We start from the raw sequence: 24,705 nt of genomic DNA on the forward strand, positions 1-24,705 counted from the left end.
TTTATATATATAAAATTTATTTACATATATAAAATGAGATATATATATATATATACATATATATATCTCGGAAACATTATAAATATTTCTGATAATAGAGTGTAACTTATAATAAAATCAGTTTAAGTTTCCCCACATATTTAGCATCATCCAAAGGCTTTCTTTGAAAGTATGACCTGACAGGGTAGTCAAAATAGTATTGAAATTAGTGAGGAGATCTGGGTTCTAACCTTGACTCTGTTATCAACTAAGTGACCTTGAGCAGGTTACGTCTATCTGAGCCTAATTTTCCTTTTCTGTAAAATGAGGAAATTAGACAAATCTTCAGGTTCCTCTTTCAATTATAAATTTTATAATATCATTTGAAGGAATTTCTAGCTTCCTTCAGTATTTAGCTTAAGTGCTAAACTTCCAGAAGGCATTTCTTAATCTTCCTGCCTCTGCTCTAGTTACAACACTTTTGATACTAAAGTTAATTTTTATTTATGTAAATGGGATCATGCTATTTCCTTCTTTAAAAAAAGAATCCTAACTAAAACTGGAAGGAAGTTTTGAGGTTATCTAAGTAAATTCTTTTATTTTACAGATAAGGAAACAAAGTTTTGGGGAAGTTGAATGATTTCCCAATAAACCTTCAATTAAGTAGATAGTAATTGTCTGACACAGAATTTGAATTCTAGATATCTCTTCCAAGAAATGATTTCTCTTAAGATGAACCCCTAAGAGTAAGGGCTGTTTTGTCACTATTTCTAAAACCCCATCTCATAACACAGTGATTGGCATATGGTAGACACCTAATATATACTTGTTTAATTTAATTAAATCTATTATGTAATTTTATTCAACTCCTTCTCAAGCTACAGCTCAAGTCCTATTTCTTCCACAAAACATCTTCTAAGCACTATGGTCCACCATGATCATTTCTGTTTCTAAAATCTTTAAAACATTATTGTCTTTACACTATTCAAGTTGATAAGCATGGTGATGAGCCTGGAGTAGAAAAATAAAACTGAACTAGGAGACAACAGACCTAAGTTTAAGACCTAGTTAGGTTTTGTTCATTTAATTTATTCATTTTTCAAGTGATGTTTTGATGATGATGTTTGCCCTTCATTCTCGAAGGAGACCATGATATTAGGGAGTTGATGCCATAACAAGCAGTGAATTGGATTTGAATAAGGGGATGCTGTGCTGTCACCAGCCTCACTTTTTCCTCCAGAGTCATCTGGGTCCAGTGGCCAGAAATGAATCAGGACAACTGGAGATATGACTGGAGATGGTCCTGAATGTGGGGCAATTAGGGTTAAATGATTTGCCCAAGATTACATAACTAAGTGGCAAGTGTCTGAGCTTGGACATCCTCCTGACTCCAAGGTCAGTGCTCTATCCTACAAGTCAGGCAGAGACAAAGTCTCATTATTCAAGTACATACTAAATGTCTATTAGAACAAATAATTGTTCTAGGTGCTTGGGATAAAAAGACAAAATATTCCCTTCTCTCAGGAAGTTTACATTCCCAAGAGGGAAGACACTATTTAAATAGGTGAATAGATATAAACTACATTTAAAAGGCAGAGAAAGTATTAATAATTTGAGGAAATGAAAAAGGTTCCCCAAAGCAATGACAACTGAGTTCATCCTTACTATCTGTGTAACAATGGGCATGTTACTTTACTTCTTAAAGACTTCTCATCTTTACAGTCATCTAGATAGATTTTTTGTCATGGTTTTCTTTATTACCCACCCCCACCCACGAAACCACAGAACTGTGAAAAGATGGAATTTCACAAAATACTACCCTAAACAGGGGGATTAAAGAGGCAAATTGATCTGCCTGCTGCAGAGTGCAAAAGGAACCTTTTCACCAGAAAAGAGAGCTGTCTCTCACCACTGGGATGAGCATAGCAATGTTCAAGTGCTGTGAAATGGGGTAATTTTGCAAGGTATGGACTTGTAGGAGAAAAACAGAAGCTATTTGTGTAGATTTTCCTTGGATCTTCAACACTAAGTACAGTGGCAGGCAAGGTTGATATTTAATTTTTTTTTTCTTGACTTGAGTCTCTTGGATATCTTCAAGTTAGTTTGGGGACACTTGGAATCTTGGAGGGAAACTCCTCTGTGAACAGCCAAAAAAGGAAGATGGATCAGTGAGAGGAGAGCAAGAGCTAATGAAAATGCTAGATTGCCCTCCCTTTCTCCTGGTCACAATGATTATGGGGCACAGGGAATAATGTTTTTAATAAAGCCATCTTCTGACTATAGATTTAAAATATATGTGAACCAAGCTGGGAGGACTCCAGATTGGATTACCTTAGCAGGTCCATTAAGACAAAGAAATATTTGAATTCAAACCATTGAGGAAATGGCTGACTTTTTGACCTAGGGTAGAGGAGCATCCCTGAAAAGTACTAGGCAAGGCTTCACACCAGAGGTGTTAGTTCTCTCTGAATCCTTCTACTCAACCCTGTCCACCCCTAAATGTGAAGCATTCCCCTGACAGAATGGGCATCAGAGAACAATTTTCTCCAATGACTATGAAGGTGATTTAGGCAGGACAATAGAGTGCTTAGAGCTCTATCAGACATCAAAGATGTCAAGGTCATCACTGCAACCTGAATCATTGCCAGGCATCTTTTGTTAAAACAATATTTATTTGTTTTTTTCATCCATATGCATGTGTATATTTTTAAGTTACAAAACTTGCTTCCATTCTCTAACTGATAAATGTCAAAGGATATGAACTAACAGTTTTTTGTTTTATTAAAGATTTTATTCATTTTGCGTTTTAAAATTTTTCCCCCAATCTTACTTCCCTCCCCCACCCCCCACCCACAGAAAGCAATTTGTCAGTCTTTACTTTATTTCCATGTTGTACATTGATCCAAATTGAGTGTGATGAGAGAGAAATCATATCCTTAAGGAAGAAACAAAAAGTATAAGAGATAACAAGATCAGACAATAAGATATCTGTTTTTTTCTAAATTAAAGGGAATAGTGCTTGAACTTTGTTCAAACTCCACGGTTCTTTATCTGGATACAGATGGTATTCTCCATTGCAGACAGCCCCAAATTGTCCCTGGTTGTTGCACTTATGCAATGAGCAAGTCCATCAAGGTTGATCATCACCCCCATGTTGCTATTAGGATGTACAGTGTTTATCTGGTTCTGCTCATCTTGTGCAGCATAAGCTCATGCAAATCCCTCCAGGCTTCCCTAAATTCCCATCCCTAATGGTTTCTAATAGAGCAGTAGTGTTCCATGACATACATATACCACAGTTTGCTAAGCCATTCCCCAAATGAAGGACATTTACTTGATTTCCAATTCTTTGCCACCACAAACAGGGCTGCTATGAATATTTTTGTACAAGTGATGTTTTTACCCTTTTTCATCATCTCTTCAGGGTATAGGCCCAGTAGTAGTATTGCTGGATCAAAGGGTATGCACATTTTTGTTGCCCTTTGGATGTAGTTCCAAATTGCTCTCCAGAAAGGTTGGATGAGTTCACAGCTCCACCAACAATGTAATAGTGTCCCAGATTTCTCACAACCCTTCCAACAATGAACATTATCCTTTCTGGTCATATTGGCCAGTTGGAGAGGTGTGAGGTGGTACCTCAGAGAAGCTTTAATTTGCATTTCTCTAATAATTAATGATTTAGAGCAATTTTTCATGACTATGGATTGCTTTGATCTCCTCATCTGTAAATTGCCTTTGCATATCCTTTGACCATTTGTTAATTGGGGAATGACTTCTTTTAAAAAATATGACTCAGTTCTCTGTATATCTTAGAAATGAATCTTTTGTTAGAATCATTAGTTGTAAAGATTGTTTCCCAGTTTACTACATTTCTTTTGATCTTGGTTACAGTGGTTTTATCTGTGCAAAATCTTTTTAATTTAATTTAATCCAAATCATCTAGTTTGTTTTTGGTGATGTTCTCCATTTCTTCCTTAGTCATAAACTGCTTCCCCTTTGCATAGATCTGACAGGTAAACTAGTCCTTGATTTTCTAATTTGCTTATAATATTGTTTTTAATGTCTAAATCCTGGATCCATTTGGTAAAGGTGTGTGGTAAAGGGTGTGAGGTGTTGGTCTAATCTAAGTTTCTTTCATACTAACTTCCAATTTTCCCAGCAGTTTTTATCAAAGAGAAAGTCTTTATTCCAATAGCTAGACTCTTTGGGTTTATCAAACAGCAGATTACTATAATCATTTCCTGCTATTGCACATTTTCAAATGAAGAAATTAAAACTATATAATCATTTGAAAAAATGTTCCAAATCATTATTAATTAAAGAAAGGCAAATTAAAACATCATTGAGGAATCACCTCACACCTATCAGATTGGCTGAGATGAGCAAAAGGGAAAATGATCAATATTGGAGAGGTTGTGGGAAGATTGGGGCATTGATGCATACCTGGTGAAATTGTGAATAGATCCAACCATGCTGAAGAGCAATATGGATCTATGCCGAAAGAGAAATAAAAATCTTCATTCCCTTTTGTAATTTCTTCTGGATAGACTTAGAATTGTAATTCTGGGTCAAAGAGTATGAACAGTTTTCACAACTCCACCAGCAATGTCCCAATCCTCCCACAATCTCTCCTACATTGTGTTTGTCAACACATCATGCCATGATATTGTTGGTCCTTTTTTGAAAATGAAGGAAAACAACAACATTTCTTCTAGTAAATATACCTAAACAAATGTAAAAGTATTTTATTTTTATATAATGTGAAGGTAGAATAAAAATGGGAATTGAAATACAAAGTATAGTTGGAGTATTTCATAGAGTTTAAAATTCCCAAATGGAGGTGCCATAGGATCTAAAGCTGTGATATATATATATATATATGTCTGTAATGTCTGTATATGATCTAATATATGCAAATATATATTTTTAAAAAAACCTTAAACCAATTGGAGAAGAACCTGGGTCAAAGCAACTGGCGAAAGGGTTTGTTAGTTAGTACAACTTCCTATCCAGCAAAAAATTAACCTTTCTATTTCCTCTATCTACCACTATGAATAGAAATAAAACTATCACCATAGAGGGAAAGTTCATCACCTCATGTGGGGATGCTCCTCTTCCCTATATATAAAATGCCTAAAAATAATAATTGGAATACTATTTGATAGGATTGTTGTAAGGGAAATATTTTATAAGCATTTAAATATTACATAAATAAAAGTTGTCATACATTCTTGTAAGATTAGTATTTTTATTTGTAGCGAACTTAGCATAATGCTGACACATACTAGTGCTTAATGAATGCTTGTGGTTGTCATTGTCTTATTGTTCTTTGTCTAGTTCTGCTCCTGCTGCTTTTGCTTCTTAATTTTTCTTATTATCATTATCATTAGTAATTATAGTAGCAGAGGAGGAGCAGTGGTAGTAGTAGAGGGGTTGGCAGCAGTGCATAGTGATAGTTGTAGTAGGGATAATATTTTAATTAAATCTCATTTTTTTCAAAATGTCATATTCTAATATCTTGATTATCCACTTTTACTTGAGTTTTTTTAACAATACACATTTATTTAGCATCTACTATATGTTTATGCTAATGATTTAGCATCTACTATATTTTTAAGTTAATGATAATAATCCTTTGATAAGATTTGACCAAGAGACAAAGCTGCCATAAGTCACAGATCTTGTGTTTATGGAAGTCACAGTCTAGTAAAGTAATATGACACAAAATAGATACAATATGCTAAATACATAGATAAAATAACATGTACATAGGAATATGGAGAGGTATTTGTACATTTGATTTCATTGTTATATATGCAGAAATTCTGGATAAGGAAAATCCTTCTGCCAACTCAGAGGTACAATGCTAATTTACCTTTTCTTCTATATATTGTCTTAGACAGTTAAAAATTATATACATAAAATATAAATAGCTATAATTTAAAATAATTACAGAGGGGTGCAAAACAAAGGTTATGTTAGGCAAAGGTCATTTATTCTGTGTATGAAATCTCTCCTTAAGGAAAAAAAGTTTGTCTCACATTTTACATCACTCCCATAGTTCATGTATCCATATAGCTATTTTTTTCTTAATTAGAAAGGTAGCATAATAAATGGAATAGAGATCAGGTATGAATTCAGGAAAACCTGGATTCAAATCCTCTTTCAAACCATACAGTTGCTTTGAAGATTAATTTAATTATTAAATATAAAGATCTTTGCAAATCTTAAAACTACATCAATGGTGCTCCCTTCAGCAGCACATACACTAAAATTGGAACGATACATAGAAGATTAGTGTGGCCCCTGTGCAAGGATGAAAAGCAAATTCGTGAAATGTTCCATATTTAAAAAAAAAAGAAAAAACTACATTAATGGCAATGATGATGGTGATGAAAATAATGACAGTTTCTTATCTTCGGCAGTAATTTGATCCATAATCATATATTGCATTACTTAGTTCTTGTACTGACATCACAAATATTTAATTTTTTATCATTTTATAATTTTTCACTGTTTATACCACTTTCCCAATTTTGTTAAAAGTTTTTCCAGGCCTCCATCACATATACCCTTTCTTTTTATTACTTACAGTGCTTAGTACAATTGTATAAATGTAATGGGAGAATAATATTTTTGAATGACCACATTAAGCTAGATTAATTTATATGAAATAAATCACATTTTTATTAACAACCTGTTAAATTGGTTGATAGAAATTGTTACTTCACTTTTACAGTTGAGAAAATTGAGTCTCATTTTGCTAACTACACAATGAATTTGGATCTTGTGATTCAATATAATTTTAATATACCAACCTAATCCTCCTAAGCAGCACAAACAAAAAAGAGAGTTGGCTGCTTTACATTACTGAGGAGAGTGTCAAATTTTCAAAAGCTTTCTTGGGCTTCCTTCTAAAGATTGTCCTTATTCAAGCATATTTATATATTATAGAATCAGATTAAATAATAATCACATTTGATACATTGATGTAACTATTGGCCACCTAAAAACAATTACATTGGAATTATAAACTACCATTTGTTCCAATTAACCAGGGACATCCATTAAATGTAACTAGCTTAACTGTCATGATGACTCTTACAAATTATATAATTTTTATCCTTTAGTATACTCAGAATTCCTGCAGACAGAAAAGCATACTATTACTATTCAAATATGATATTTATGAGTTTTGATTGATCAGAACCAATTCTATTGTAATTATAATTTTTTATTCTTTCAGGTGCTGACCTTCATTGGCAGAGGGATTTTCCTTATCCAGAATATCCCTTTGTCTGTTTCTTATGCCAATTTGGTAACTTCCCCAAACCTTATCAAAGAGTTATTAACACATGGCATTAATATAATTTTTATCAAACCTAATTAATTTCACTGATTTCCAAATTTTAAATGGAAGGTCTTTGCAATAAACACAAAGTGAAACTTTTGAGAACTTTGTGCCCTGAGGTGAGGAAAGTGATCTCCCAGAGATGTAATTGCAACAAGGGGTGGCTAGAGCCAGCCAAGTAGGAGCCAGTCTATACTGAGGATGATTCATTCTAAGAGACAATAGAGAGCCAAACTGTAGAACTAGCAATAAGGAATACCTGAGTTTGAGTCCTGACTTTAACATTTACTAGTTGAGTAATTTATATAATAACATTTATCTGACAATTTCTTCATCTGCAAAAAGTGGAACAATAATAGAATCTACATGGGAATTGTTGTGAGGATCACAGATTAGATGTGCAAAGGACTTTTTTAAAGTATCATATAAAAGTTAATTATGATAATTATTATTATTCACTTGTTATCATGAGTGGAAATATTCACATCTTCTGTTGCTTTGCTTGGATTTTTATCTTTATAATTAATAAACTCAACTCTCTTTTAACCTCTGATTTCAGTGACAATGGATGCCTAGGAATGTCTAAGATTAAACTCTTCTTACCCACTTCCTATCTGACTTTTCAACATGTCATTTCAGTTCTTTCTGCCCCTTAACTATGTGTTTTCTGGAATTCCTTACTGCCAATATCCCCTTTCTTTTTCTTGTCCCTTCTGTTTTCACATAGATATAGCCACCTTTCCTTTATAATTCTACATCTTCTCTCATTCTTTGTAGCACTAGTTGTATTTTGCTTTTAATATCCTTCCTCTTCCCTCTTAACCTATATATCAATCCCAGAGTGGAAGTCCAAGTATCCTTACTTCCCATTATCATATACAGACTCACCTTTGCCACCTTGACCAGGCAATTTCCCCTCTTTTTTAGATATATTCTTTCGAAATGTATCAAACACTTCAGATCATGGTGACTGTTATCTTTTCTTCTCAATAATGCAAACTCATAATCTTTTTCACACTTTACCTCTGCATTATAGTAAGGAATTTGAACATATGTTGGTTTTCCCTCAAAGAATCTGACTCCTGAGTTCAACTTATTTAGCTGCCATGATGTAATTACCATTCGACATCAGCTACACCAAAGAAAAATTATATATATATATATATATATATATATATATGTGTGTGTGTGTGTGTGTGTGTGTGTGTGTGTGTGTGTGTGTGTGTGTGTATATATATATATATATGTATAAATTATATCATTCTTCTTGCATTTAACCATGAGTATTCCACTTTGATGAATAAAACCTACAAGACTTTTATTGAATTATAACTTCATGTTATCATATTTTTCCCTATGCCTTATTTCTTTTATAGTTATTCGTTGTTCCCATCATAACTTCCATTTACTCCACTTATCAGTACTATTCCAGGTCTTCAAGCTCTGACTACACTTTTCCTTCCTTCTGAATTTTCATTAAAAAATACAATTTAAAAATCTATTCTTGAATTCTTTGCACCCCTTTCCTATTACCATTCATGCCTTGTCAAAACCTAACTATGAATTACTTCCATTGCTTTTACTCATATATAATCAATAAAGCTTAATGAAATCATATAACTGAGAAGAGTTGGTTTACCACAATTTTATGTCATATAATCTCAAGAAGAACCTTACTCTAGAAATAAAGTCCTTTTACTCCTTCACTATATTTATTCCTTTCCATGCACCCTCTACAGAAAGTCTTCTAAAGTTCCGTCTTTTCTTCTCAAATCTGCCACATAAACCCCTTCATTACTTACCTCATTTGATGACCTCATCTCAAATCTAGCCGAAAAACTTGAAGACTCTTCATTTCCACATCTCACAACTCTGTAATACCATGAACAATTCTCTCTTTCTTCAGTGCCTGAAGAAAAGGTTGCAATTCATCGTACTTCAGGCAATTCATCTACAGCAACCACCAATACCATTCTGTTGTGTTTCCTTCCCAGATTAGCCTTACAAATCATCTCTCTTCCTTCTACTCTTCAATCTCATCTGACCTTTTTGATTCTTTCAAGTTACCTGAGGACGAAGACTTTTCAATCCTTAAACATCTTCAGTATACTTTCCCATGTCCTTGTGCTATCATACTTTATCCTTTTTTTTCTTTTTCAGCAAAATTGCTAGAAAAGATAGCTGCAATTCATGTCTCCTCTCATCTCAAGAGATTTGCCTTCTGTCTTTATTACTCAAATGAAACTTTACTTCCAAATTACCAATGATCTTCCAATTGTCAAATCTCATGACTTTTCCCCAATTTCCATTCTTTTTTGTTTTGTTGAAGAATTTGATACTTTTAAACACATTCTACTCATTGACACTTCTGAATTTTTGTGACATATTTAACTTGTTTCTCCTCTTAGCTGGTCGTCATTCCTTACTTAGTCTTCTTTACTCACTCATATTCTTTATCATTCTCTGAACTACAGGTTTAACACATGTCTGCATCTTTTGAGATTTTTTTATCAACTTTTAAGAGCTTACCAACTCTATGCAAATGACTCTCAAATCTCTATCTATCTATCTATCTATCTATCTATCTATCTATCTATCTATCGATCGATCTCCTTAGCGTCTCTCTTGAGGGCTACCTGTGCATTCCCAAATGTAAGTTGGATATTTTAAGTTGGATGCTCAGCAAAAGTTTTAAAATCAAGGTGTCTTATCAAATGGAATTACTATTTTTCCTCTCAAATCCTTCCTCCTTCAGCAATTCTCTATTTCTCCTCTTCAAGTCAACTAGTTTTACAATTTGGAGATAATGTTTGATTTTATTCTTCCTAAGTCCACATATCAAATCAGCTGAAAAATTTTGTTATTTCTACAGTATCTTTGGAATCTTATGACTTTCCTCCATTTACACATCAATAGTTTATTTCAGGAGTTTAGCAATTTTCTTCCACAACTACTCTAATAGCAATCTAATTAGTCACTTTGCATTGATTTTCCCTGTCCCATCTAGGGCTGCCAAAGTAGTTCTCCTAAAGAGTAGGTCTAAAGATACTTAACAAACTTTAGAGACTCCCATATCATCACTAGAAGAAGATATAAACTCTTCTTTCTAACTTTTAAAGTCCTTTAAGACCTGGCTCCATCCTACCTTATAAGTTTTTATATAAATATATATATATATATATATATATATGTATGTATGTATGTATGTATGTATATAGTCACACACTCTTTAGGAAAGTTAAATTGATCTTCTTGATGCTCCTCACATAAAAAACTCCACCTCCCATCTTTGTATCTTTACAAAGATCATTTTCTTGTTCCTTTGTAACCACTATAATAATGTAATTTTGAAAATACTTGAAGAGATAGCTTCATTTTTTCTTCTTTTTCCTTTTCTACATTATATTTTTAATTATTCATTTTATTTTTAGTTTCTTAAGTAAATCAAGAATTTCCATTACACGGTATAATAAAAAAATATTAGACATGAAACTACAAATCCATTAATTACAACTTACCATTCTTTTGAAATATATAATACACTATATATATGTGTATGTATATATAATATATATATATATATATATATATATATATATATATATATATAGACAGTCCTTTGAGATTTGAAAAACTATTTCATATAATGTCAGATTTTGATTTGGTTTTATATCCTCATAACCAGTCACATATTAGATTTTTTTTCTTAGGTTTTTGCAAGGCAAAAAGGCTTGCCCAAGGCCACACAGCTAGGTAATTATTAAGTGTCTGAGACCGGATTTGAACTAGGGTACTCCTGACCCCAGGGCCAGTGCTTTATCCACTGTGCCACCTAGCCGCCCCACACATATTAGATATTTAATAAACTTTGTCATTTGTTGAATGAGGCAGGCCATGCCATTTTGGGAGAGTCCTAAGATAATGTCTCATTATCCAAAGTTTAAATATGTCTCTTTGCAACTTCTACTTCTTCTTTTTGAGTTCTTCCCTCTTGGAGTCTACTCTCACTATCATGTGACAGTTTTTTAAATTCAGCTGCCAAAATAGTCAAATATTACAAATACAAATACATACATCCTGTATTGGAATTACTGCAATTATTCTTTTCTTTCCTCATTTGTTCTATCTCTTTTTGTCCAAAGACTCATAGAATGTTAGAATGAAGGGACTTTCAGAATTTTGCCCACCTTAGTTTTGCAAATAAGGAAATTAAGGCCCAAGACAGGTAATGAACTCATCCCTATTTCTTTTCCTAAATAATTATTAACAATGGTCAGACATTATTTTTACCCTAGTTTACCCTAGTTCCACAGTATCTAGATAGTTCATGTCAATAGGTGCCCTCAAAAGACACTAGAGGTGTCTGAGGTAAAAAATACCTCAGAGTTTATTTAGTCCAACTCCCTTATTTTAGAAAAGAGATAGGCACACAATCAGTGTCTCAGATGGGATTTGAATCCAAGTTCTTTGACTTGTCAACCTAGTATTCTTTCCTATGTACCACAGAACTCTGCAATCAAACCTTAATTTGTTCCCATTAATGATTCTTCAGATGTCAGGGCTCCAAGCCAATCTTAGCACTGATGGAAACCTCTACAGGCTCAGTTTATTTGGCAAATCCCTAATGTTCAAGCAAACACTAAAAAATGAAATAAGTTCATAGACAGCATCATTGTTAGCACTAACTATACAGCTTTTGTTCACCCCTGGGATCTTCAGAAGCCTCAGATAAATTAGTAAGACCCAGAGCAGCCACAGACTCATGCTGCTTGTCCTGACAAAGTAAATGAGTTTGGACTTCCAAAAAATAAGGGCCAAGAAACTCAGGCCAAACAAGAATAAGGACTAGGGGAATTATAGAGCACCTAAATTTCCAAAGCACTTTATATACATTAAAGGATTTATCCTCATAAAATTCCCAATGGTAGCTTCAAATATGTTATTATTATTAGCACCATTTTACAGATGAGAAAATTGAGAGTCAAAGAACTTTAAGATGTGATTGACACTTGGAAATTATCCCAGACCCCTTTTGACTTCAAATAAAGTCTCTTTCCACTTTTTTGCACTGCCTCCATTAGATAGGCCTGGGGACAAATGGACCATAAACACATGCTAGTTTAGCCAGTAAGAAAGAAGCTTAGGGACTTTGCCATTTAAAATCACTGATTTGTTTGCAGTTTCAAAAACAAGACTGTAGATTCTCCCTTCATTTAGTGGCCCCAAAGCAACTCTGCCTTTGAAGACAGGGCCACTGCACCAGTCTCACAGAAGGCTGCTCTCTCCAGTGGCCTCATTAACCAATCCCTCACAAGGAGGGTAGAAGAGCAGTGTCCCACATTCCCGCACACCAACGCTGACATTTATAAAGCACTTTTGGGCCTGACAAGATCAAAAACTCAGCATTCTTTCAAATCTCATCCTAACTCCCAAGCATCCCCAGATCAAGCTGTGAAACTGAAAATGATAAAACCTTGATTAGATTAGAAAAAAACAAACAAAACCTCTGGAGAATTATGAGCTCCCTTCCTTCTTCAATACAAGGCAGTCATTTGATTTCTGCAACACATTCTTTTTTGGAAAATGCTAATGACATTACCTTTTAGAGTGACTCATTTGTGAATACCATGATCCTCTCATTAGCTTGATTCCTGGAAACTATATCAACAAACTGTGAATTCTCCATTAAACTATGGGCTCCCTCCCAAAGACTCCTATGGTTCTGCCTGAATGTCATCCTAGACATTTGGCGCTGTCTACTGGAGCAGTTCTTCATTCCAGAGAGGGGGAAAAAAAGTATGTCACTGTGTTTCCTGAGAACAACTTGGTCTAGATTACAGTTTACCAAAAATTAAAAGAAATATGGAAAAATAGTTCATTTTTTCAGTCTCATCAAACATAACAGAAAATCATTTTAGAAATGGAGAAAAAATTTGGGGGTCATCAATTCCTTTAGATAGAAGCTGACCCTAATGACATAATGAGAGCCTGGGCAAGTCACTTAATGTCTGGACCTCAATTTCCTTAGCTGTAAAATGAAACAGTTGGAATAGGTAGTCTCCAAGATAATTCCAAACTAAGATCCATGATCCTATATCACTCAAGCCCAAAAGAAGAAAGAAGTATATCTAGTTAATGGCAGAGACAGGCCTGCAATTGGTAAATTATTTGGCAGGAAATTTCATGTGATTGAAGGAGATCAGACTAGAAGTCAGAAGGTCTGAACTCACATTTTAGCTTGATATTGCCACTCATTGTAACCCTGGACAAGTCAATTATTTTTGTTGTAAAATGAATAGGATTAGGCTAGATAATATTTCAGGTTCCTACTAGCTCTCGTGGCCTGTGATTCTTTAAATAATGTTTTACAATCTGGACCCAATCTTTCTTTCCAAATTTCAAACAAACAAACAAACAAACAAACAAAAAATATTAAAGCAAACAAAACCAAATGAAATACAAGTAGAAGAGTTGGTTATTCCAACAACATCCTATTTTTGACCATATTCTGAAAAAAAACCCAGTATTTTTCTTTGAGATATCACAGTTACAGATAAAAATGAAGAAATATGCCAAGTGGCACTTTAGGCACATCATTGTGATTTTTTAGGGCCTACCTTTAGATCCCACCTGGTTAATTTGACTCCTATCAGATGAAAAAGAGTTATCCCTCTGAAAACCAAGCCCAAATTCATCTTGGACCTTAAAATGAGTGGCATGTAAAGAAATTCCTTTCAATAGCATCTTTTTTATTTCATTGTAAAACTGTCATTTTTTTCTCATAATATCTATTAAAATCACATCAGTATTTCTTAACCACATGATAAGGAAGAAAAAAGAAAGTTCTTTTGGTGTTCAAATTTAGAAAAAGTACTTTTAATATCAAATTCTCCTTGTCACTGTCTGTCTCTGTCTTTCTGATTTCTCTTTTTGTATTTCTATCTCTCTGTCTTTGTGTCTCTCTCACATTTCTTTTTCTCTTTCATATCTTTCACTGTGTGTATTTGTCTCTGTCTCTTTCTGTTTTTGTCTTTGTGTCTCAGTTTCTGTCTATGTTTGTCTGTCTCTCTATTTCTTTGATTCTCTCTTTCTATATACATATATGGAAAAAAATCTTATATTAAATAGCTTCTATCCTTTTCTAAGACCACTCTAGTCCACTCTCCCTTTTGTTTAACTGCTATAGTACTTACTGACTGCCTTGTCTTTAAAGTCCAAGGCCATTTCTTATACTTTTTTGGCCACAGAAAATGCCAAGCTCAAACTGTGTGTGCTCAATAAATACTTTGAATGAATATATGAGTGAATGAATTTTTAAGTCATGATTTCATGGCATTTATACTTAGAAGGCAACTTAGTTGTTTTCTAACCTCAGAAGCTATGTACTCCAACTCAGGTATGTATAGGAATACTCTTTTCCACCTATGTAACAACTAATGATATTATATTTTCTTGAAGACTTCCAATTCAGGGGAGCTAAATATCTCTTAAGACAGACTATTCTACTTTTTAATAGGCCTAATTGTTTTTAATACACATTTTAATTTTTATTTTATTTTTATATCACACAAATTTCCTCCCTTGGATAGGTCTAAATGTTAGGCAATGTATGTTTATACAATTCTAAAATTGTCTCTTTACATTGTTTAATCATTCCTTTCTAGTTCTGCTAATTGGGTTAAGATGGGACAAGTCAAAAAACTCTTTTGCATGACAAGCTTTAATACTTCAAAACAACTATCAATTCCCTCCGCATTTCTCCAAAGTTGTCATTTTTCAATCCAACTGTTTTGCATTTTTCGTGGCAAAGATATTAGATTGTTTTGCCATTTCCCTTTTCAGTTCATTTTATAGATGAGGAAACTGAGGCAAATAGGGTTTAAGTAACTTTCACAGAGTTATTATTATTTGTCCCAGAAAACCAATGTCATCAGGGAGGTGATATCATGATATACAAAGGAATTGGATTAAGGGAAGGAGGATTGTGCAGTCACCAGTCTCACCTTCTCCTTTGGAGTCACCTGAGTCCAATCACCCAGTTAATAACTGTCTGAGGTCTCATTTGAACGAAGGAAGATGAATGGAAGATGAATGTTCTTGATTCTAAGTCCAGTACTCTATCCTCTGTTCTATTTAGATGGTATCTCTTCAAAGTAATTTAAAAAGTCCTGCTGGTCGCATTGCCCTCTTCTAAATGCTTTCCTGCTAGTCAGTATTCTTCCTATTATATAATATCCTGAATTGAATATAATATTTAAGATGTGATCTAGAGTAGAATATAGTAAAATTTTTTGCCTCCTTATTCCAGACACTATTCCTTTCTTTTATTTTTGAGATCTCATGTTTTTACTGTTTTTTGAATTTTACAATTTTTCACCCAATCTTGCTTCCCTGTCCCCACCCCCTAAAAGGCAATCCAAGAGTCCCCCCACTATTTCCATGACATATATTGACAAAAATTGCAAGTGAACTTTAATTTATTATTACTATTAATTTATTATTACTATTATTACAATAATTTGGTTATAAGAGTAAACATAAATCCCCTCCCCCAAAGAAGATTAGAAAGCTCAAGAATAATGAGAGAGAAAAAAAATGTATTTCAGTCTGTGATCAGATTTCAATGGCTCTGTCTCTGGGATGAGTTGCTTTCTTTATCATAAGTCTACCAGAGAAATTGCTTCAATATTTTTCCCATAGTTGGCATCACTAGCTGTACCTCCACTCTATTACTTCCCACTCTCCTTTATTCTATTATCTCTCTCCTTTCATCCTGGCCCTGTCCAAAAGTGTGTTTTATCTGAATACCCTCTCCCTCAATCTTCACCCTCTTCTATTATCTATTCCCCCCCCTTCCCTCCCCCATTCCCCCTTATGCCACCCCTTTCTTCTCAATTTTCTCTAAGGTAAGATAGATTTCTATACCCTATTAAGTGTGCATGTTATTTCCTCTCTGAGCCATTTCCAGTGGGAATGAAGGCTCACTCATTCCCCCTTGCCTTCGCCCTTTCCACTCCATTGAAAAAGCTGTTTCTTGACTCTTATGTGAAATTTCTTAGCTTCTTCTTCATCTCCTTTCTTTTCCTCCCAGTACTTTCCTTTATCACCCATTGGGTCCAGCTTTTTACTATATTATACCATTATATTCTGCTCCTTCCTGTGCTCACTCCTTCTAACAGCTCTTATAAATGAGAAAGTTCATCTGAGTTATCAATAACTTCTTCCCAAGCAGGAATACAAACAGTTAAGTATCATTAAATTTCTCATTGTTAGTTCTTCTCATCCACCCCTTCTATGGTTCACCAGAGTTCTGTACTTGGAGATCAAACTTTCTGTTCAACTCTGGTTGTTTCAATAAGAAAGTTTGAACGTTCCCTGTTTCATTGAAAGTCCATCTTTTCCTGTGAAAGAGGATGTTCAGTTTGCTGGGTTGTTGATTCTTAGTTGCAAACCAAGATCTTTTACCTTCCGGAATAGCATATTCCAATCACTATGATCCCTTAAGGTAGATGCTGCCAGATCCTGTATAATCCTGACTATGGAGCCTCGGTAGTTGAATTAGTTGTTTCTGGCAGCTTTTAGAATTTTCTCTTTGATTTGCAAGTTTTGGAATTTGGCTATAATAATCCTGGAAGTTTTTCTTTTGGGATCTCTTTCAGGAGGTGACCAATGATGCCCTCAATTTCTTTTTTTTACCCTCTGCTTCTGTGATCTCAGGGCAATTTTGCTGCATTATTTCTTGAAAAATGAAGTCTAGGCACTTTTCCTGCTCATAGCTTTCAGGCAGCCCAATAATTTTTAATTTTTTTCTTCTGAATCTATTTTTGAGGTCAGTTGTTTTTCCAATGAGATAGTTCACATTTTCTTCTAATTTTTGTCTTGTTTGGAAGAGTTTATTTCTACCTCATTTCTTGTAAAGGTATCAGCTTCCTTTAGTTCCTTTCTGCATGTGAAGTAGCTATTTTCTTCAGAGAGCTCTTTTTATCTCCTTTTCCAGCTGGTTGATTCTGCCTTTTGTTTTGCTTTTTCAATTAGGCCTAAACTAGTTTTTAACATTATTTTCTCCAGTATTTTTTATATTTCTTTCAGGAAGCTGTTGATTTGGTTTTCATGTTTTTTTCTGCATCTCTCTCATTTCTCCTCCCAATTTTTCCCACACTTCCTGTAATTGCTTTTCAAAGTCTTTTTTGAGCTCATCTATATTCTGAACCCCTTTTCTATTTCTCTTTGAGGTTTTGGATATGGAACCTTCGATTTTGTCATCATCTGAATATGTGTTTTGATCTTCCACAGGAATAAAGTAGTTCTCTATGATCAGATTCTTCTTTTTCTGTTGTTTACTCATTTCCTCAGTCCAAGACTAATTTACAGCACTTCTAAGGTTTTGGGTTTTTTTGGGGGACACCCCAATGGTACCTTTATTCCTCCAAGATCTTATGCTCTCTTGCCTGTGTTTTGATATGTAGATGACCACAGCACTTTCCTCTGCCTTGGAGCTGTAAGGAGGGGTCCTGCTTGGCTATCTTAGTATGGAAGCCCAAACTGCAATTTGGATCTCTGAGTGTGGGCAAACAACAGAGTCCTAACCTGAGGGAGCGTAAAGAAATTTCTGCAGTCTTCATTGACCCTCCCTTACCATCTGTGGGCTGTGCTCTGGAGGTACAGGCTGCTTTCTCCAGATTCATTCTGCTGGGTGCTCCCTCACTCCACACTCATTCTGGTGTAGCAGAATTCTCTACCCACCCCCTCAATCTGTTTCAGGGCTGCACTGCAACTAGGGCTTTTTCTAACTCCCAGTCCTGGTGAAACACATCTTTCCTGTGGAACTTCTTATCTTGGACTGGGAAAATGTATCACTCAGTCTTTCTGTGGGTTCTGCCCCTCTAAATTTTAGCTAGAGTCATAATTTGACGACTTTTGGAGTTTTTGGGGGGAAGGAGTTCCAGGAAATGCTTCCTTCATGCCTCCATCTTGGCTCCATTCCCTCTGTTCCTTTCTTAATGTAGGTGGAAATGGCATTTTTTGGTTTATTTTATTTTATATTTTGGCTTCTATATCACTCTCTGGTCTCATCTTGATCTTGAAGTTCAACAAACACCTCGTATTTTTTATGAAAACATCTGTTATCAAAGAAAATCTTCCAACTTTTTTAACTTAAATGTAAGAATTCACATCTAACTAACTATATTGTATTTTATCTTATTAGGGTCAGCCCAATGACCTAGTACCTTAAGACTTTTTTATTAGCCAAATTATTTATTGTATCAATTAACCCCTCCAGTTCTGTATTATATGTACATTTGATAAGGCTGACATCTAGAATTTTATTTAGCCCATTGATAAGTATGTAAAACAATAGATAAGATTCCTAGGGTTCTCCAATAGAGACACCCTTCCGAGCTGACATTTAACATTGACATTATTAACGATGATTCTTGAAGATTAGTAATTCAATATCTTCTAAAGTCATCTAATTATTAAACTATTATCTGGACCAGCTCTCTCTAAGGCATTTCAACTTCCATTTTTTTTTCAAATCTAGGAATACACTAAAACCAAGAGAAGTAAAAGAATTTGCTGCAAGTCACAAGTAATTCAATTTCAAAGTACTTTAATCAAATCTGTTTTGGTAATGCCCTCTTTTGAATATTTTCCTGCTTGTCAAGAGCCTTCTTATTATATAGTATCCTGAATAGAATACAGCTTTTCAGGTGTGAGCAAGGGAAGAATTGGTACTGAAACCTAGATTCTTTTACTCCAGATACTCACTCTTCCCAAAATACAAGCAGTAGCTTGAATTAAACTGATTTCAGTTGCCCTAACTTGTAAAGGGGGGAAAAAAGCACAAAACAATTGGAATCTTGTTCCTTAAATGTCTATTTCACAAAGATGACCTCTGCTGAAAAGCTTTTGAAGCCTCCTTAGAGCAATGCCAGCACAATAAAGGCTTTGGGAAAGAATGCACCAATGGACTGTGTGGCAGCTTTGAGAGGACCAGACTTTAACAGTGAGATGTGCTTCAGAAGATTGGTCAAATGGTGGTATATTTATTTTTAGCACAAACACACACACACACACACACACACACACACACATGCTCATGTGTGTACACATGCATATGCACATATTTGTGAATGCCCATGCATATATACATACACACTTTTATGGATAGAGAAACAGCTCAGTTTTGCTGGGAAATTGATTCTCAGTTGCAAAGTAAGATCTTTTGCCATTTGAATATCATATTCCAAACTCTATGAGCCCTTAATGTAGACTCTGCCAGATCCTGTGTAATCTTGACTATAGAGCCATGGTTTCTGGCAGCTTTTAGTATTTACTCATTGACTTGGGAGTTCTGGAGTCTGGTTATAATATTCCTGGAAGTTTTTCTTTTGGGATCTCTTTCAGGAAGATCAGTGAATTACCTCAATTTCTATTTTATCCTCTGCTTCTAGGATCTCAGGGCAATTTTGCTGTATTATTTCTTGAAAAATGAAGTCTAGGTTCTTTTCTTGATCATGAATTTCAGGTAGCCCAATAATTTTTAAATTGTCTCTCTTGGGGGTAGCTAGGTGGTGCAGTGAATAGAGCACCAGCCCCGGAGTCAGGAGTACCTGAGTTCAAATCCAGCCTCAGCCACTTAATAATTACCTAGCTGTGTGGCCTTGGGCAAGCCACTTAACCCCTTTTGCCTTGAAAAAATTGAAAATAATGTCTCTCTTGGATCTGTTTTCAGGATCAGTTGTTTTTCCAATGAGATATATCACATTTTCTTCTAATTATTTTTTTTTGGGGGGGGGAGATTGGACATAGTTTTATTTCTTCCTGATTTCTTGCAAAGTCATCAGCTTCTGTTAGTTCCTTTAGCATTTGAAGGAGCTATTTTCTTCAGACAGCTTTTTTATCTCCTTTATCAGCTGGCCAATTCTATTTTTAAGGCACTCTTCTCCTCATTTTGTGTGCTTTTTCCATTTGACCTAAACTGGTCTTTAATATGTCATTTTCTTCAGTATATTTTTTTTGTATTTCTTTCACCAAGTTGCTGATTTGAATTTCATGATTTATCAGCATTGCTGTCATTTTTCCTCCCAATTTTTCTTCTACTTTCCTTAATTGCTTTTCAAAGTCTTTTTTGGGATCATCCATAGCCTGTGCCAAATTTCAAATTCTCTTGTAGATTTTGGATACAAAAGCTTCAATTTTATCATGATCTGAGTATACATTTTCAACCTCCATGATACCAAAGTAATTTTCTATGGTCAGAGCTTCTTTTTCTTTTTTTTTTTTTGCTCATTTCCTCAGACTATGATTGATTTACCTCACTTCCAAGGCTATGGGGACTTTGGGGGACAACCCACAGGGACCTTAATTCCTCCAAGGTTTTATGAGAGACTTTGACTGCTCCCTTGCCTATGTTCAGGCCCTCCTCTTTGCCCTGGAGCTGTGAGGAAGGTCCCTGCTTGGCTACAGTGGTGTTGTGGGGGCCCAGACTACAACCTGGATCTGAGTGTGGGTCAAACAGTTGAGTCCTTCCCCAGAGGGAGTAGAGAAACCTATGTAATCTCCCTGGACCCCCTTATTATCTATGGGCTGAGAGCTCTAGATGTACTGGTTGGCCCCGAGGACTCCAGCTGCAGGTTCTCACTGCAGGACTCTTCTGAAAAAAGTGCTCTGCTCTGCACTCATTCTGGTGTGGCAGAGTTCTCTCATTACCCCTTCTGGCTGTCCCCAATAATCCCTTGGCAAAGAGGTCTGGAAACCACCACCTCCGCCATGGACCCAGGTGCCCAGCCTGATTGAGTTGTGCTGTGGCTGTGGCTGCAGTGCACCTTTTTCAAACCCTCAGTCCCAGTGGAACAGACCTTTTGTGTGGAACTTCTAAGTTGTTTTGGACTTGAAAATTGTATTACTCAGTCTTTCTGTGGGTTCTGTCCCTCCAAATTTTGTCTTCAGATACAATTTGATGCCTTTTGGAATTTTGGGGGGAATGAGATTCTGGGAATTCCTGCCTTCACACCATCATCTTGGCTCCACCTCTCCTTTTCAATTTTTTAGAAATTTTCTATGAGGAATATTAAAAAAAATACTGCCAAGTATAATTTATGGATCTTTATATATACCACTGAACAGTTGGAAACACTATTTTAGCATTTGTTTTTATTCTACATAAGAAGACATTATTACACTGTGAATTGTCTCCTGTCTTAACACTCTTTAAAGGCTCCTAATACTCTATCTGTTCCTTCCTATTACTTTCCAATATTAAAAGAAAATGTGCAGATCTCATTTAATGTTTTCCTTACTCTGTGTGCCAGTATATCAATTTTTCCCCCACAAAAGGCATCCCTGTCTCAATGTCCATAGCTCTGTACTCATGTACATTTTCTTGTTGCAGGGCACTGAACCAAGACTGAGAGAGCAAAATGTGATTGGATGGACTGAATTTAGAAAGTGTAGAGATTTGTTTTAAGGAAGAACTAGTGAAAATGAGAGAGGAAAATCCATGTGTGTATGTAAATAGGTGATTTTTTTTTATTTAGATTGCCTATTTCATTGTTTTAGGTCTTTTCCAATTTGGAAAAGGGCACTAAGTAAGATAGTGGGTAGAATGCTACTGATTCTTGAGTGAAAAGTCTCATCATACTGAATTCAAATCTGTCCTCAGACATTTACTAGCTGGGTGATCCTGGGCAAATCATTTAACCCTGTTTGCCTCAATTTTCTCATCTGGAAGAAGGAATGATCTGGACAAGGAAATGTCAAATCACTCTAGTATCTTTAAAAAAATTTTATTTCTAAAGTCTATCTATCTATTTATTTTAGCTTAAATTTTTTTTTATTTTTAAGAAAGAAAAAAATTGCTTTACAACCTTAATAATAATTAACAAGATCATTTATACCTTTCCCATTGCACATAAATTCTCAAATTCACCTAAGAGGAAAAATTTGATAGTAAATTTTTTTAGTCATTTGAAAATTTATGAGTTCCATATTTTCTTACCTCCCTCCCTTCCCTCCTCCTTCCCCATGGTGGTGAACAGTCTGGTAAAAGTTCTATATGTGCACTCATGTTTAACATATATACATATTAATCATGCTGTGAAAGAGGAATTAAATCTAATCTACCACTGTATCTTCCAAAAATGGGGTCAGGAAGAGTTAGACACAACTGAAATGACTAAACAATGATAAAAAAAAAAATTGGAAAGTCTCCCTCTGATGCAGTGTTGCTTAAGGAATGATGAGGTAAAGAACTTGCCTTTGGGCACAGAGCCAGTATATATCAGAGTCAGGACTTGAACCCAGTTATTCTTGATTGCAAGTTCGTGCTTTCTCTAAGGCATGTGAAATATAGATGGATTAGCTTTTCAGGGAAGAAAACACAAATATCAGAAGCACTTAGGAATTAGACTTTATTGAATAATGTGGCACTTCTTACTTCTGGATGGGTTTTAATTATTTTCTATTTCTTTCCCTCCCTTTCTATATTGATCCCTTTAATTTTTCTTTGGCCCTCTTTCAACCTTAGTATGGTTATAAAAGCCAAGCTGTTCACAAAAAACATAAACTTGAAAACAATTCAATTCTAAATAATTAATGTAGATTTAATATGTGTGAAAAATAAGTCAAAATCTTACATTGCTGCTACCACAGAAAGCAACAGATGAAAAATGAAAATAAAAATAAATCTTCCCCATCACCACCTCCTAAGGGGGGTAGATGATACAAAAAAAGAAAGAAAAACGCTTTTGATGCTAAATATCGAAAGGCAGTCAGTACTTGGGAATCAAGAAGATCAAATCTTTCCTCAGACACTTTATATTATAGGCAAGGCACTGGTTCTCTCAGTCTATTTTCCATCTATAAAATAGGGATCATAATATTTTCAAAACCTATCTTATGAGACTAGGGTAAGAATAAAATGATTTAATTTCATTAAAGAGATTTTGAATCTTAAATGACAGAAATATTGGCTATTATTATCATACAGTAAAATTAGCATCTCATTAACTATTTGACAAGTGTTAAGGCACCTGTGTTAAGTCACAGTATCAAATGACACTTGGTTTTGATGGAACCAGGTGTGTTTTCAAGGTTTCTTTGAAAATCTTGCAAATGAAACTGTGTAATTTTTATTATTCTGATTCTCAAGTCCAAAATTCAAATTCTTTTTTACATAGTGGAAAACTCAGTGCTCTATTCACAGTACTGAACCTGAAATCTGGAAGGTCTTCATTCTAAGCATTTAACTAGTTTTATGACTCTGGACCAGTCACATAACCTCTTGTCTGATTCACCTAGCCTTAAATTATTGAATAGGCATTGTCTCAGACAAATTGAGACCTGGGAAAAATTTTAGCTTCAAAATTCCAAGGGTCCCACTGCATCTGGGGCCAGATCCAGTCATCCTTACTTCTGCCTTGCCACTGGATTTAGAGGACCCTAGAGGAGAGGGTGAGACTAATGACTTTGCACAGACTTGCCTCACATAAATTCAATCTACTTTCAAGTCAAGCTATCCCCCTCATGATATCATTGGTCCTCTTTAAAGATGAAGGACAAGCATGAACAACAAAAGCAATTCTTTGTCTGGACAGTTGGGATAATGATACCACTTTAAGGATTGTTGCAAAGATAAAATTATATAATATTTTGAAGCAGTTTGCAAATCTTCAAGCATTATGGAAATTCTTCTTTTCACTAATGGCCCATTTTCTTTTCTTAGGACTTGAAAATATATTGGTGGGAACAATGTGACACTGCATCAGTCATTAATTATTTATAAAGTACTTATTATGTGTCAGGGACTTTGTTAAGGGTTAGGCATATGAGCCCATTATTATCATTACTATTCAATGCAGTAATAGAAAGGCTAGCAGTAGCAATAACAGAAGAAAAGGAAATTGAAGGAATCAGAACTGGCATTGAGGAAGCAAAACTTTCACTCTTTGCAGATGATATGATGGTGTACCTAGAGAACCTGAGAAACTAAACTAAAAACATCCTTGAAACAATTAACAAATTCAGCAAAGTAGCAGGATATAAAATAAACCCACATAAATCATCAGCATTTCTATATAAACAAAGCCCAAGAGCAAGAGATAGAAAGAGAGATTTCATTTAAAATAACTGATGAGGGGGCAGCTAGGTGGCGCAGTGGATAAAGCACTGGCCCTGGAGTCAGGAGTACCTGGGTTCAAATCCAGTCTCAGACACTTAATAATTACCTAGCTGTGTGGCCTTGGGCAAGCCACTAAACTCCATTTGCCTTGCAAAAACCTAAAAAAATAAAATAAAATAAAATAACTGATGACAATATTAAATACTTGGGAATCTACCTCCCAAGATAAACCCAAAAAGTGTATGAGCACAAT

At 34.9% G+C, this 24,705-nt stretch overlaps 1 protein-coding gene and 1 non-coding gene across 5 annotated transcripts in view; one reads left to right on the forward strand and one right to left on the reverse strand.

The window, feature by feature from the left end:
• The window catches only part of SGCD (sarcoglycan delta), a 1,459,164-nt gene that overhangs the window by 655,864 nt on the left and 778,595 nt on the right, over nt 1-24,705 (reverse strand). The gene's annotated exons all lie outside the window — the stretch shown is intronic.
• Nucleotides 6,224-6,330, forward strand: LOC141510439 (U6 spliceosomal RNA). Its single transcript, XR_012474928.1, has one exon. It is a non-coding gene; the product is annotated as a U6 spliceosomal RNA (small nuclear RNA).

Source organism: Macrotis lagotis, chromosome 1 (genome assembly GCF_037893015.1).
Source record: "Macrotis lagotis isolate mMagLag1 chromosome 1, bilby.v1.9.chrom.fasta, whole genome shotgun sequence".
Taxonomy (NCBI): domain Eukaryota; kingdom Metazoa; phylum Chordata; class Mammalia; order Peramelemorphia; family Peramelidae; genus Macrotis; species Macrotis lagotis.